Here is a 15440-nt window from a genome sequence, read left to right as displayed (position 1 = left end):
AACTGCTCCAACAGTTCATAGCAGTCTCCTTTCTGGTTTAGAGTCCGGGAGTCAGAGAGAATGACCCCTTTCACTGACCCATCACCTTCTTGGGCAGAGAGGAGGTCAGGGAGAGGTTCACTCTCCTCTTCCATTCCTTCATCTGTGACCAGAAGCATGTTGACCTCAGACCTCTCAAAATGAGCCTTTAGTCGGTTGACATGGAGCACCTTTAGGGGGATCCTAGGGGTTTGGAGGTCCACTAGGTAAGTGGCATCCCCTTTCCGCTTCTTTACTTCAAATGGGCCAGACCAGCGGTCCTGTAGAGCCCTAGGCACTACTGGCTCCATTACCCACACTTTGGGGGTCATTACAACCCTGGCGGATGGTGTTAAAGCTGCGGTAATACCGCAAACAGGCCGGCGGACAAAAAAAGGGAATTATGACCCTGGCGGAAACCGCCAACAAAGACAGCCACTTTAACACACCGCCCGCCACGGCGGTACAGACAAGCATCGCAGCAGTTACCGCCAACAGACAGGCGGGAGACAATGTACTGTCCACAGTATTACAACCTAACAATCCGCCACCTTTTCCGGGGCGGATTCACCGTGGATAAAAACACGGCGGAAACAGCTTTTGCTATGGGAAAACGCTCACCTCAACACATCCCACGAGGAAGGAGGCCACCATGGAGCCGGAATTACAAATACTCCCTGCCCTTGTCTTTCTGCTCCTCTACGGCCAACAGCTACATAGGCACCGAAGACACCGGTGAGTACTGCACCTACGACACGGGGGAGGGGGAAGGCAAAAGTTAGGGGGACACCCACCAAACACCCCCACCCTCGCATATTACAACATACACACCAATGCAGTCACAAAAATGAATAGACAATGCGAAATTCGGTCAAACAATGTAATGTGCCAATATACATGTCAAACAAAAATATACAGATATATATTTCAAATTCACTCATAATTATAGATACAATACGAGAAGTAGTGCAGATATGTACACAACAATGTCCGTGCACCAACAGTCCAAAAATGCATGGGCGAGGCCCACAAACGATACCTGACCACTATCGGAGAGAACACTGCTGGGGCATCAGATCGAGGCACCTCAACCAGATGAATGCGTAGCCAGATCCACGACGGGGCTCCATGCCCATTGATGTATCCTGGGGAGTGCAAAGCCACAGTCTCACAAGTCTCTACAGTGAGTGGGTCGCCCACTGTGCCATCCTGGGGAGTGCAAAGCCACAGTCTTACAAGTCTCTACAGTGGGTGGGTGTAGGAGGCTGGACTGGCTTGTAGTGAGTACCAAGGGGTACTTGCACCTTGCACCAGGCCCAGTTATCCCTTATTAGTGTACAGGGTGTCTAGCAGCTTAGGCTGATAGATAATGGTAGCTTAGCAGAGCAGCTTAGGCTGAACTAGGAGACGTGTGAAGCCACTACAGTACCACTCAGTGTCATATGCACAATATCATAAGAAAACACAATACACAGTTATACTAAAAATAAAGGTACTTTATTTTTATGACAATATGCCAAAGTATCTTAGAGTGTACCCTCAGTGAGAGGATAGGAAATATACACAAGATATATATACACAATAGCAAAAATATGCAGTATAGTCTTAGAAAACAGTGCAAACAATGTATAGTTACAATAGGATGCAATGGGGAAACATAGGGGTAGGGGCAACACAAACCATATACTCCAGAAGTGGAATGCGAACCACGAATGGACCCCAAACCTTTGTGACCTTGTAGAGGGTCGCTGGGACTATTAGAAAATAGTGAGAGTTAGAAAAATAACCCTCCCCAAGACCCTGAAAAGTGAGTGCAAAGTGCACTAAAGTTCCCCTAAGGACAAAATAGTCGTGTTAGAGGGAAAATGCAAGGAAAACACAAATCAGCAATGCAACAACGATGGATTCCTGACTGAGGGTACCTGTGGAACAAGGGGACCAAGTCCAAAAGTCACAAGCAACTCGGAGATGGGCAGATGCCCAAGAAATGCCAGCGGTTGGTGCAAAGAAGCTCTTACTAGGCTGAAGAACTGTGAATACTGCAGAAACGACAAGGGCTAGAGACTTCCCCTTTGGAGGATGGATCCCCCACGCCTTGGAGAGTCGTTCAGAAGTGTTTTCCCGCCAAATGGACGCCAACAAGCCTTGCTACACGCAAATCGTGCGTTTGGCGTTTTTGGACGCTGCTGGGGCCCAGGAGGGACCAGGAGGTCGCAAATTGGACCTGCAGAGAGAGGGGACGTCGAGCAAGACGAAGAGCTCTAACTGAAGCAGGTAGCACCCGGAGAAGTGCCAGAAACAGGCACTACGAGGATGCGTGAAACAGTGCTCGCCGAAGTTGCACAAAGGAGTCCCACGTCGCCGGAGACCAACTTAGAAAGTCGTGCAATGCAGGTTAGAGTGCCGTGGACCCAGGCTTGGCTGTGCACAAAGGATTTCCGCCGGAAGTGCACAGGGGCCGGAGTAGCTTGCAAAGTCGCGGTTCCCAGCAATGCAGCCCAGCGAGGTGAGGCAAGGACTTACCTCCACCAAACTTGGGCTGAAGAGTCACTGGACTGTGGGGGTCACTTGGACGGTGTCGCTGGATTCGAGGGACCTCGCTCGTCGTGCTGAGAGGAGACCCAAGGGACCGGTAATGCAGCTTTTTGGTGCCTGCGGTTGCAGGGGGAAGATTCCGTCGACCCACGGGAGATTTCTTCGGAGCTTCTGGTGCAGAGAGGAGGCAGACTACCCCCACAGCATGCACAAGCAGGAAAACAGTCGAGAAGGCGGCAGGATCAGCGTTACAGAGTTGCAGTAGTCGTCTTTGCTACTATGTTGCAGGTTTGCAGGCTTCCAGCGCGGTCAGCGGTCGATTCCTTATCAGAAGGTGAAGAGAGAGATGCAGAGGAACTCGGCTGAGCTCATGCATTCGTTATCTAAAGTTTCCCCAGAGACAGAGACCCTAAATAGCCAGAAAAGAGGGTTTGGCTACCTAGGAGAGAGGAAAGGCTACTAACACCTGAAGGAGCCTATCAGCAGGAGTCTCTGACGTCACCTGGTGGCACTGGCCACTCAGAGCAGTCCAGTGTGCCAGCAGCACCTCTGTTTCCAAGATGGCAGAGGTCTGGAGCACACTGGAGGAGCTCTGGACACCTCCCAGGGGAGGTGCAGGTCAGGGGAGTGGTCACTCCCCTTTCCTTTGTCCAGTTTCGCGCCAGAGCAGGGGCTAAGGGGTCCCTGAACCGGTGTAGACTGGCTTATGCAGAATTGGGCACATCTGTGCCCAACAAAGCATTTCCAGAGGCTGGGGGAGGCTACTCCTCCCCTGCCTTCACACCATTTTCTAAAGGGAGAGGGTGTCACACCCTCTCTCAGAGGAAGTTCTTTGTTCTGCCATCCTGGGCCAGGCCTGGCTGGACCCCAGGAGGGCGGCTGCCTGTCTGAGGGGTTGGCAGCAGCAGCAGCTGCAGTGAAACCCCAGGAAGGGCAGTCTGGCAGTACCAGGGTCTGTGCTACAGACCACTGGGATCATGGAATTGTACCAACAATGCCAGGATGGCATAGAGGGGGCAATTCCATGATCATAGACATGTTACATGGCCATATTCGGAGTTACCATGGTGAAGCTACATATAGGTAGTGACCTATATGTAGTGCACGCGTGTAATGGTGTCCCCGCACTCACAAAGTTCAGTGAATTGGCTCTGAACAATGTGGGGGCACCTTGGCTAGTGCCAGGGTGCCCTCACATTAAGTAACTTTGCACCTAACCTTTACCAGGTAAAGGTTAGACATATAGGTGACTTATAAGTTACTTAAGTGCAGTGTAAAATGGCTGTGAAATAACGTGGACGTTATTTCACTCAGGCTGCAGTGGCAGGCCTGTGTAAGAATTGTCAGAGCTCCCTATGGGTGGCAAAAGGAATGCTGCAGCCCATAGGGATCTCCTGGAACCCCAATACCCTGGGTACCTCAGTACCATATACTAGGGAATTATAAGGGTGTTCCAGTAAGCCAATGTAAATTGGTAAAAATGGTCACTAGCCTGTTAGTGACAATTTGAAAGTAATGAGAGAGCATAACCACTGAGGTTCTGGTTAGCAGAGCCTCAGTGAGACAGTTAGGCACCACACAGGGAACATATACATGCACACCTATGAGCACTGGGGCCCTCTGTGACAGGGTCCCAGTGACACATACATATAGGCCACAAACCTATGAGCACTGGGGTCCTGACCAGCAGGATCCCAGTGACACATAACAACCATACTGAAAACATGGTGTTTTCACTATGAGCACTGAGGCCTGGCTATCAGGATCCCAGTGAGACAGTGAAAACAGTGACAAACACCCTGACATACACTCACAAACAGGCCAAAAGTGGGGGTAACAAGGCTAGAAAGAGGCTACCTTCTCACAGTGGGTTGCCCTCCCGGGGAGTGCAAAGCCACAGTCTCACAAGTCTCTACAGTGGGTGGGTTGCCCACTGTGCCATCCTAGGGAGTGCAAAGCCACAGTCTCACAAGTCTCTACAGTGGGTGGGCTGCCCACTGCATTATCCTGGGCAGTGCAAAGCCACAGTCTCTCAAGTAGATGCAGTTCTCTACTGGTACTGTGTGGGACTGGTGCCCAGACTGGATGAGTCTCCCCGTGAAAGTTCATGTCCTGTCACTGTCCCAGCTGCACATGGGATAAGGATGCCTGATGTGGCGGCCTTTTCATTCCTACACAGTGCTTACCCTGTTCAGTGGTGCTTTGCCATGGCGGTCTTTGCCCTGTTCAGCGGTGCTTTGACATGGCGGTCTTTGCCCTGTTCAGTGGTCTTCACCATGGCGGTCTTTGCCCTGTTCAGCGGTCTTCACCATGGCGGTCTTTGCCCTGTTCAGCGGTCCTTTGGTATGGCGGTCTTTGCCCTGTTCAGCGTTGCTTTGGCATGGCGATTCTGATACGGACATTGGTGTGTGGCATGACGTTCTATACACTGGGGATTGGTGTGTGGCATGACGTTCTCTACACTGGGCATTGGTGTGTGGCATGACGTTCCATCATTGCCCAGCGGGGCTGTGGCAGCCGGGGCCCTCCTGGGCTGTGACTCTGGCAGCGGTCTCTGGACCAGTGACGATACTTGGGCCCTCCTGGGCTGTGACTCTGGCGGTGGTCTCTGGACCAGTGACGATACTTGGGCCCTCCTGGGCTGTGACTCCGGCGGTGGTCTCTGGACCAGTGACGATTCTTGGGCCCTCCTGGGCTGTGACTCCGGCGGTGGTCTCTGGACCAGTGACGATACTTGGGCCCTCCTGGGCTGTGACTCCGGCGGTGGTCTCTGGACCAGTGACGATACTTGGGCCCTCCTGGGCTGTGACTGTGGCGGTGGTCTCTGGACCAGTGACGACGGTGCTGGCGGTTGTGTCTGGTCCGCCGGAAATTATGGTGCACTTCTCCGCCGTTACACTCACAAGAGGCTGGGCAGACTTCCTCTGGACCTTCCCCACCTTTGTTGGAGTCACAGCTGACTCACCAATCCCCTTCGAACCCATGTCAGTTGTTGTCCCACCAGGAGTCTTTACACGGTCCCGTCGTCCACTCTCCAATTTGAGAGCCTTTACAGGGGGTGGGCTGCCAGTGCCTTGGCTCCGGGTCCTACTGCCTGCCCTAGTGGCCGGTGCACTCCACAAGCCTTGAACACGCACCACTGGTATTGGAGGCTTTTTGGCTGAGGCGCTACGACGGGACTGATGAATTGGAGGGAGAGTGGGGGCAAAAAGGTCAATTTTACAGAGGGACAGTTTCTGATGAACACTGGGATGGGTAGCTGGAGGGGGTCTGGGAGTGGAGGAAGAGGAGGTGGTTGTCGGAGGTGTCACTTTAGCTGTTTTGGGTGTAGGTGCGGGTACTGAGGCTGTCGTGAGGTGGATGGATGTTGAGTGAGTGATTGCCGGCCTTTGTGTACTTTGGGAGGGGGCGTCACAGACACACTGGGAGAGGACACAGGGGACGTGTAAATGGCAGTGGAGGTGGTGAGTGCAGGTGAGCGGCATGGGGTGCTGGGTCTCCTTGTGCGACTCATGGTGCCTGTAGATGTGGTGCATGCAGGTGTGTGTGTAGACGAGACTGGGAGGGAGGAGGGAGAAGAGGAGGAGGGGGACACAGTGGAGGCAGTGGATGTTGCTGTGTCTGTATGGGTGTGATGCTTGTGTGAGTGCCTGTGGGATGTGTGGTGCCTATGTTTGCTTGAGCTACTTTTGTGTGTTGACTTGTGTGCATGCTGGTCTGTAGGTGTGCTTGGGATGGGCTGGGGTACAGGGGATTGGGTCTGGGTGGAGGAAGTTGGAGGTGGGAGGCTAGACACAGGGACAATGGCTGCCATCAGTGCTGAGGCCAGAGATTGCAGGGTTCGCTGAAGGACAGCCTGACGAGAATGAATGCCCTCCAGGAATGCATTACCGTGTTTCAACTCTCGTTCTACACCCTGGATGGCATTCACAATGGTAGACTGCCCAACAATGAGTGACCTGAGGAGGTCAATGGCCTCCTCACTGAGGGCAGCAGGGGTGACTGGGGCAGGGCCTGAGGTGCCTGGGGCGAAGGTGATGCCCACCCTCCTGGGTGAGCGGGCACGGGGCGAATGCTGAGGGGCTGCTGGGAGGGCGGTGCTGGTTGGGGAGGTGGCAGCTGTACCTGTTGAAGTGGGGGGCACAGATGGTGCTGCCACCACAGGGGAGCTCCCATCGGCGGATGAGTCCGTGTCGCTGGTTGGTGATCCGGTGGCCGACGTGAAGCTCCCCTCGCCCTCAGTCCCAAAGGTGCATTCAGAGTCCATGGTGTGGTCCTCCATGGCCATGTGGGATGCAGCTCCCTCGTGCTCCGGTGCCACTGTACCTCCGCCTGTTGATGCTGATATACAAAAGGACAGGGAGAGCAGGAAAAGGGGGGGAGACAGAAGAAAGAGAGTTTTAGTGCATGCCATTCTGCTACCGTTGGCGGACAAGACAGACGCAGTAGCCCCCTGCATAACGCCGTGCTCCTGCCCTCTGCACATGCAATTTCTGGGTTATGGCCTACATGGCAATGGTGGACATCTGCGCTCGTGGATGCCACAGGGGCAACTATACCTCGACTTGGCACTCTGCTGAGGTGGGGTTGAGTGCCACTTGGCCTACATTACAGAGGGGCCTTGACTACCTAACTCGCCCTGGCCTAGGGACACCCACAGCCCACCTCCCCCACCCAGACACCTTCACTGCACACAAAGTCCGCAGAATGAGGTTGTACTCACCCCCTTGTGTCTGCTGTGATGTCCTCAAGCGCCCATCCAACTCCATGTAGGCCACCGCCAGGATCCGGAACATCAGGGGGGTTATGGTGTGACGGGCACCCCTCCCACGTTGGGAGGCCATCCCCAGCTGAGCCTCCGCCGTCTTCTTGCTGCAGCGGCGAATGTCCTCCCATCTCTTCCCGCAGTGGGTGCCCCTTCTCTGGTGGGCCCCCGGGGTCCGGACCTCCTTGGCAATGGCACGCCAAATGTCCCTCTTCTGGTGGGCGCTGACCTCCATGACATGCACAAGGTAAGAGGAACAGTCATTACCAACTGCACCGTCGTTGTGTGTGGCCCCCTCCCTACTCTGGCCATGTGGCCAATTCGTTCCCATGCATTAATGTTCTATGAACTCTGCCCCCTTCCCTCTTCCACCCAGCCCTCTCCACCCAGGCCTAGCCCATACAACGTGCTCGCTGTGTACTGACCTGTTGGTCTGGAGGACCGTAGAGTAGCGTGTACTGGGGGAGGACCCCATCCACAAGTTTCTCCAACTCCTGTGCAGTGAAGGCAGGGGCCCTTTCCCCAGACGCAGCAGCCATTGACGCTTCCAGACCGAGGTCACAGCAGCACTAGCAGTGTAGGTCCTCTCCTGTCGAAGGTCAGGTATCTAGTGATTGAAGAGATAGAAAATGGCGGTGATGTCCGCGGCGGTGACGTCCGCGGCGGTGACGTCCGCGGCGGTGTGCATCATCACCGCCGGCGCACCTGTTCATTGGCTCCTGGGACCCTTAGGGTCCAATGTTAACCAATGCAGCATTGCGCCGCGGTCTACGACCGCCTACCGCGACAGTGTGCAACGCCAGCGCTGTTACCCCACAATCCCATTGTCCCAGTTTAGTGGTCAGGCAGCCGCCATTTCAGGGGCCCACATGGCTTCATTAACTTCTGCGTCACACATAGCTAGGCCTACACTCAACACACATACAGGAAGGGTTTTGTGTCTGGTGTAGTCTTGTGTGTAACTGTGGGTACACACCTGGAGGAAGAGTGACTGGTTCTGCGCTGTTGTTCATTCTTAGCACCGTCAGCTGGGACATATAAGAAGATGGCGGAATCCTCCGGTGTACCGACCGCTGGTGGACCTGTTGACAATGGAAGAAAGACATTTAATTGTCACCTACCGGTTTGACTGTGCCTCTATCCAGGAACTGTGTACCCAGTTGGAGCCAGACCTGATGTCACCAATCCGCCATCCGACTGGAATCCCCCCTGACGTGCAGGTGCTGTCAGTGCTCCATTTCCTTGCAAGTGGGTCATTTCAGACTACTGTGGCCATGGCATCAGGGATGTCCCAGCCTATGTTCTCCAATGTGTTGTCCAGAGTGTTGTCTGCCCTGCTGAAACACGTAAGGAGATACATCATTTTCCCTGAGTGGAGGATTTGGCTACAGTGAAAGGTGACTTCTATGCCCTTGGACATATCCCCAACATCATAGGTGCTATTGATGGTACCCATGTAGCTCTGGTCCCCCCCCCCACAGGAGTGAACAGGTGTACAGGAACAGGAAGAATTATCATTCGATGAATGTCCAGATGGTCTGTTTGGCAGACCAGTACATCTTGCAGGTAAATGCTATGTTCCCTGGCTCTGTGCATGAAAAATACATCATGCGGAATAGCAGCATCCCTGATATGATGGGTCAACTCCAGAGGCACCGTGTATGGCTATTGGGGGACTCTGGTTACCCCAACCTTTCCTGGCTACTGACCCCAGTGAGGAATCCCAGGACCAGGGCAGAGGAACGGTACAATGAGGCCCATGGGCGGACTAGGAGGGTGATCGAATGCACCTTCGGCCTCCTGAAGGCCAGGTTCAGGTGCCTCCTTATGACAGGTGGATCCCTATTCTACTCACAGAAGAAGGTGTGCGACATCATCATCGCCTGCTCCATGCTCCATAATTTGGCTTTGCGACGCCAGGTGCCTTTTCTGCAGGAGGATGATCCAGATGACGGTGTTGTAGCAGCAGTGGAGCCTGTGGAGCCTGTGGACAGTGATGAGGATGAAGCTGAGGAAGAAGAAAACGACAACAGGGAGTCAGTCATACAGTCAGTCATACAGCAATATTTCCAGTGACTCACAGGTGAGAACATTTTCAGGTTTAACATTACATTAACTTTCACACGTCTACCTCTATCCTGTTCCTCCATGTCAACACTATTTGTTAACTGAGTTGTACCCTTCAATTTCAGTTTCACAGGTGTGGTAACCTACGTGTCAACTGTTTGCATCCTTCATGGGCTTGTGATGTGTGACATAGGTATGTTAGCCTTACAATGGTACAGCCATTATGACACTGTCATTGATAATACAAAGTACCAAATCATAGACTGACTCCAGATTGTTTTGTGTTTCAAGGGTGTTTATTTAAGTGCTCAAAAAATGAAGGGGGATTGTAAAATGGTGATGGGGGATGGTGGAGGAATGTCCATGGCAGAGTCCAGTCTATTAGTCTCACAGGTACACTGCCCATCTGGGCATAGGAAGTGGAGCTGGGGCAGTTCGACTATGGACAGGGTAACAAAGTGGGACAGTGGGAGGACAATCATGGTGGTCTTATTTCCTGGCGGGGGTCTTGCCATCTTGCTCTGTCCTGTTCCTGGATCTCAGGGACCGCTTGCGTGGTGGTTATCCGTCTGCAGGGGGTGGGGTGCTAGTGTGGTGGTCCTGTGGCGGGGAGTCCTGTCCACTAGCGCCGGCGGAGGTGGTGGGCAGTTCATCATCGTGGCTAGTGTCAGGGGCCCCTTGGAGTGCCACGGTGTCCCTCAAGGTATGCTGTATGTCCTTCAGCACCCCTACGATGGTGCCCAGGGCGGAGCCGATGGTCCTGAGCTCCTCCCTGAACCCAATATACTGCTCCTCCTGCAGGCGCAGGGTCTCCTGCAACTTGTCCACGACCGTGGCCATCGTCTCCTGGGAGTGGTGGTATGCTCCCATGATGGAGGATAGGGCCTCGTGGAGAGTGGGTTCCCTTGGCCTGTCCGCCCCCTGTCGCACAGAAGCCCTCCCAGTTCCCCTATGTTCCTGTGCCTCCGTCCCCTGGACCGTGTGCCCACTACCACTGCCCCCAGGTCCCTGTTGTTGTTGGGGTGGCGGGTTAGCCTGGGTTCCCTGTAGTGGTGGACACACCGCTGATTGACCTGTCCTGGGTAGGGAGGTTTGGGCCCGCTGGGTGGGTGCTGTGCTGGTGTTACCAGAGGGTGGAAGGTCGGTGTTGGGCTGTGCCTGTGCAAGGGGAACCGACTGTCCTGAGGCCCACGATGGTCAGGGCTTGTCATCAAGATCCAGTAGGGCAGAGCTGCTCTTGTCACTGTGAGCCTCTTCTGTGGGTGGAGTGGTGTTGTCTGGACCCTCTGGTGTGGTAACGGTCCTCCGGGTTCCTGCAGGGGCATAAGAGCATGATTATTGCATGTGTGTGATGGTGTGCAATGGGTGGGTGTGCGTGTACTCCAGTGCAAGCATTCCTGTGTGGGGGCTTGTGTGATGATGGTTGGGGGGTTGTTATGGGTATGTTCAGTGAGCATGCTTTAGTGAGGGGTGTCCATGCTTAGTTGTGTCATGCAGGGCTTGGTGTTGGGATGGGTGGTTAGTGTTATGGGTAGATTAGTGAGGATTTTGAGTGATAGGGGAGGGTGTGAGGGTGGGGGTGTGTGATAGCATGCAGGTAGGGTGGGGGATATGATAGTTAAGATTTGACTTACCAGTGTCCCATCCTCCACCGACTCCTCCGAGGCCCTCAGGATGCAAGATGGTTAAGACTTGCTCCTCCCATGTTGTTAGTTGTGGGGGAGGAGGTGGGGGTCCGCCACCAGTCCGCTGCACCGTGATGTTGTGCCTGGAGACCGTGGAACGCACCTTCCCCCGTAGGTCGTTCCACCTCTTCCTGATGTCCTCCCTATTTCTTGGGTGCTGTCCCACGGCGTTCACCCTGTCCACTATTCTGCGCCATAACTCCATCTTCCTGGCTATTGATGTGTGCTGTACCTGTGATCCGAATAGCTGTGGCTCTACCCGGACGATTTCCTCCACCATGACCCTGAGCTCCTCCTCAGAGAAGCAGGGGTGTCTTTGGCGTGCCATGGGGTGGTGTGGGTGAGGTGTGGGGTGGTGTATGTGGTGATGAGTGTGGTGAGTGTAGTGGTGTGGTGTTTTGTGCGTGGATGTTGTGTGGGTGATGGTGTTGTGTGCCTCTGTGTGATGGGGTTGTCAATTGCTGGGCTGTCTCTCTGGCCTTCTTTCAGAATTTCTGGTCGTAGGGGTTTGTGGGTGATGTGGGTGTGTGTTTTATATTGTATTGGGTGTGTGGGAGTGTTGTTTGTATGTGTATCAGGTGTGTGTATTTTGAATTGTCCAATGTGGCGGTGTTTTGTAGATGTGTGTGTATTTTGATCGCGGCGGTGTGTCCGCCAATGGAATACCGCGGTTGAAAGACCGCCGCGTGGATTCGTGGGTCGTAATAGCATGGGCGTGTTTCTGTTGGCATGGAGGTGGAGGTGGAGGATTTGTTTCTGCATGTTTATCACTGACCTTTGGTGTGGCGGTGTTGTTTGGGTGTCTGAATTTCGGCGGATTCCGAGATGTGTGTCATGATAGCTGTGGCGGTCTACCGCGGCCGCGGCAGTGTATTGGCGGTCTTCTGCACGGCAGTAAGCGCTTTTTACCACCAATGTTGTAATGACCCCCTTTGTCTCCAGGTTGAAACTCTACCATGGTGGCCTTCTGGTCATACCAGCGTTTCATTACCTCTTGACTGGCCTCAAGGTTACTTTGGGCCTCTTTCCAGAAGCGGGTCATCTGGTTGCGGAGGGCCAACATGTAGCTGACCACATCCTGAGGGGGCGCCTTTGGAGCTTTCTCCAACCCCTCCTTGACAATGCTTAAGGGTCCCCTGACAGGGAACCCATAGAGAAGCTCAAAGGGACTGAACCCCACCCCCCTCTGGGGGACCTCTCTGTAAGCAAAGGGAAGGCATGGTAAGAGGACGTCCCAATTATGTCTCATGGCCTCAGGGAGGCCACCAATCATGCCTTTCAAGGTCTTGTTGAATCTCTCCACAAGACCATTAGATTGGGGGTGATAGGGTGTAGTGAACTTGTAGGTTACACCACACGCATCCCACAGAGACTTCATGTACGCAGACATGAAGTTAGTGCCTCTGTCAGACACTATCTCCTTTGGGAATCCCACACGGGTAAATATCCCCATCAGAGTTCTGGTCACCACCGGAGCAGTTACGGTCCTCAGAAAGATTGCCTCTGGGTAACGGGTGGCATGGTCCACCAAAACCAGGATGAACCTGTTGCCTAGGGCAATTTTGGGGTCCAATGGACCAACAATGTTGATGCCCACCCTTTCAAAGGGGGTGCCAATGACAGGAAGTGGAATCAGGGGGTTTTAACCCTTTTTCCTGCTTTACCACTGGCCTGGCAGGTAGGACAAGATCTACAGAACTTATCTGAGTTTGTCCTCATTCTGGACCAATAAAAGTGGGTGACAAGCCTGTCAAAGGTCTTGCCTTACCCCAAATGTCCTGCCAGGGGAATGTTGTGAGCCTGACCCAGTAGGAAGGTTCGGTAACACTGGGGGACCACCAGCGCAGGCACTGCCCCAAAGGCCGGAACCTTAGGCTCACTGTAGAGGAGATCATTCTCCCAATATATGTGGTGATCGCCAGAGGCTTCACCTGCCGCCTGGTCTGAGGCTTGCTTCCTCAGACCCTCTAGAGTGGGACATTCTTTCTCCGCCTTGCAGAATTCCTCCCTGGTGGGTCCACCCTCAACTTGCCAGCCAGCAAGCTCAGGTAGGTCACCTAGGGTGGCAATGTCTTCCCCAGTTGGCTCAGGAGCCTCCTCCTCAGGAGAACCGTCAACCACTGCGGGAACTTCTGGGACTGGTTTCCCGCGCCCCTTGCCCCTCCTCTTGGCAGTTCTCTGGGCCATTGTTCCAGGCTCCAGACGCCCTTGACTTCCCTCTCGGTCAGCCATGGACCGTGTGGTCATGCAGACCCACTCAGGTAACCCTAACATCTCCAGGTGAGATCTGATCTCTACTTCTTTCCAAGCAGTATGCTCAAGATCATTGCCTAACAGACAATCTACAGGCATGGCAGGACTCACAGCTACTTTTAGAGTACCAGAGACCCCCCCCACTCAAAGGGAACCAGAGCCACCGGTAGGTGACTCTCACAATTGTCAGCGACTATGACCTGGTGGAATGTATTATTGACTATCTGCTCTGTTGACACCAGCTGACTCTTGATAGTAGTCATACTGGCTCCTGTGTCACGCAGAGCCTCCGCCTTTTGCCCATCAATGGTGACCCACTGCCTGTACTTGGAAGTATTTTGGGGCATGTGGGTTTTGGGCACCATTTCTCCTTCTCACAGGGACACTAGGGAAATCTCTACCTGTTCCCCAAAGCTATCTGGGTCCATCTCCCCCCGAGAGCTACACTAGTCAACCCAGGTGTCTGCTCAGTAGTGGACGGTGCCCTTTGGAGCACTGGGGGTCGCCTTTATAGTAACCATATTGGTAGCACTCTAAACATTCGGGGTTTGATCTCCCTGATTTGTCATAATTCCCTGGCTTTTTCCCAAATCTGGAAAAGGAATGGTTGCCACCCCCTCCCTGAGAATTCTTTTGGGGGCCTTTGGAGAGTTTCTTATCTGTAAGTTTATCTCCCCCCTCTTTCTTCAGTTGGGAACTCTGACCACCTTTGTGGGTGTCCCCCCCAGATACCTTCTTGGACACTCTGGTGCTAACCCAGAGGTCCGCCTCCTCAGCAAGCTTCCTGGGATCAGTTAGCTTACTATCCACTAAGTGCTGGCGCAACTCTGTAAAAGTAATATTGAGCATATGCTCTCTCAGAATCAAATCATGTAACCCTTTATAGTTATCTACTTCGTTGCCCCGCACCCATCCATTCAGTGCCTTACTGGAAAAGTCAAAGAAAACTACCCATGTTTGTGTGGTTTGTTTGGTGCTGTCCCTGAACCTCTGACGGTATCCCTCAGGGGTCAGCCCAAACTTGGCAAGTAAAGTGGCTTTCTGAAGTGGGTATGTGTTTTGATCAGGTTGATCCAATGTGAGAAGTGTGTCCCTCCCCAATGGTGGCACATAACCCCACATAGCTACCCCCCATTGCCCTTCAGGAACCTCATGAGCCCTTAGTGCAACTTCATAAGCAGCTAACCATTTATCTATGTCGTCTCCCACCACAAAACTGAGCACCACATTTTTGGGTATACAAACCTTCTTTTCTCCAGCAGGTCCTTTCAGTATGCTGCCACCATTATTGCTGGATTCAGACTGCTTTGCCTTGAGATCCAGCTCCTTGAGACTCAGTTCATGAGCCAATAACAGTTTCTTTTCAGCCAAGGCTCTCTCAGCTGCAGCTTCAGCTCTTTCAGCTTCAATCTGTTTGGCTGCTCTTTCAGCATCAGCTTGCTTGGCTTCTCTCTCTGCCCTTCTTTCCTCCTGTTGAGCCTCAATTTTCAGTTTTGCCATTTGCAATTGGAACTCCCTTTCCTCTCTCCTTTCCTCTGTGGCCAGGCTTTGCACAGAGACACTGCTCCCTGATCTGGATGCAGTGGTAACATCACCCACAGATAGCAACAAATCCTCTGGGGGGGCATTTTCTGGCTCCTCTTCCTCATCGTCCTCTTCTAAATTGGCTTCTGCCCAGGCCCTCAGCGCCACTTGAACGTCCTCCTTTTTGGAGGGCCCTTGGGTGGGTAACCTCATTGCCCTGCAGAATCCTCTTAGCTGTTTGACCGTATATGTATCCAACAGGACTAGGTCAAAGTCTCCTATCTGAGACCCAGTCAGAGACATGTTGAGTGAGGATTTCGTTTTTGAAAATTATCAGGAAAAACGAATTTGCAAAAAAGAGATAAAAATCAAGTTGACCTTCAACTGTGGGTAGTTAGTGAAATACTTAGCTACTGTATGTCACTGCACAAATACAAGTCCTATCCTCACCGCTGATCACCAATGTTAGAAATGGGGTTTTTGGTTGGCAGTCAGGTTACCCTCTGTCGAAGCGAGAACCCTCACTCTAGTCAGGGTAAATCACACACAATCCAAGATTATCCTGTGCCCACCCTCTGGTAGCTTGGCGCGAG

The sequence above is a fragment of the Pleurodeles waltl genome, chromosome 4_1 (genome assembly GCF_031143425.1).
Source record: "Pleurodeles waltl isolate 20211129_DDA chromosome 4_1, aPleWal1.hap1.20221129, whole genome shotgun sequence".
NCBI classification, from domain to species: Eukaryota; Metazoa; Chordata; class Amphibia; order Caudata; family Salamandridae; genus Pleurodeles; species Pleurodeles waltl.
This window is presented reverse-complemented; position numbering follows the sequence as displayed.